The following is a 750-nucleotide window of genomic DNA, read 5'->3' as shown; positions in this document are numbered from 1 at the left end:
TTTGGTACAGGTGAGGTAAAGCAATTGGTAGATTCACTGGTAATTCTTAGCTGCAGATTCCCAAAATCTCTTCATCACTTGATCACACATTTCCTTAAAAATGAAAATTAAAATATATAAATTATATGGAAAACCTTTTGAAAGTGAAAGACTATTGGAAAGTTAAGATAGAGTGAATTCTTTCAGTAAAAAGTAAAATACATTGTAATATTTATCTATCTACCTATCTTACACATTTCTTCAATATTTAAGTAGAACTCATTTAAAATTATATATACAATTTAAGATATTTATTCTACATATGCATATAATATAAATAATATACATTATAAAATATATATATATATATTAAAATATATTATATATATATATATAATATATATATAGATATATATTATATATATATATAATTATATATATAAATAATATAAAATATATATTATATATATATATATATATATATTATATATATTAATATATATATATATATATGTATATATTTATATTAATAATTTATATATATATATATTATATATATATATATATATATCTATAATATAGTATTATTATATAATTATATATATATATTAAAATTTATATACTATTTATATTATTATTATAAATTCTATAAATATTATTATTATTAAAATTTTATTATTTTATTTTGTTATTTTTTGTATGTATGTTGTTGTATGATGTATATATTATATTAATTATATATATATATTATATTATATATATTATATATAT

Source organism: Penaeus monodon, chromosome 11 (genome assembly GCF_015228065.2).
Source record: "Penaeus monodon isolate SGIC_2016 chromosome 11, NSTDA_Pmon_1, whole genome shotgun sequence".
In the NCBI taxonomy this organism is placed as follows: domain Eukaryota; kingdom Metazoa; phylum Arthropoda; class Malacostraca; order Decapoda; family Penaeidae; genus Penaeus; species Penaeus monodon.
The sequence above is the reverse complement of the archived record's forward strand: the minus strand, read 5'-3'. Positions refer to the sequence as shown.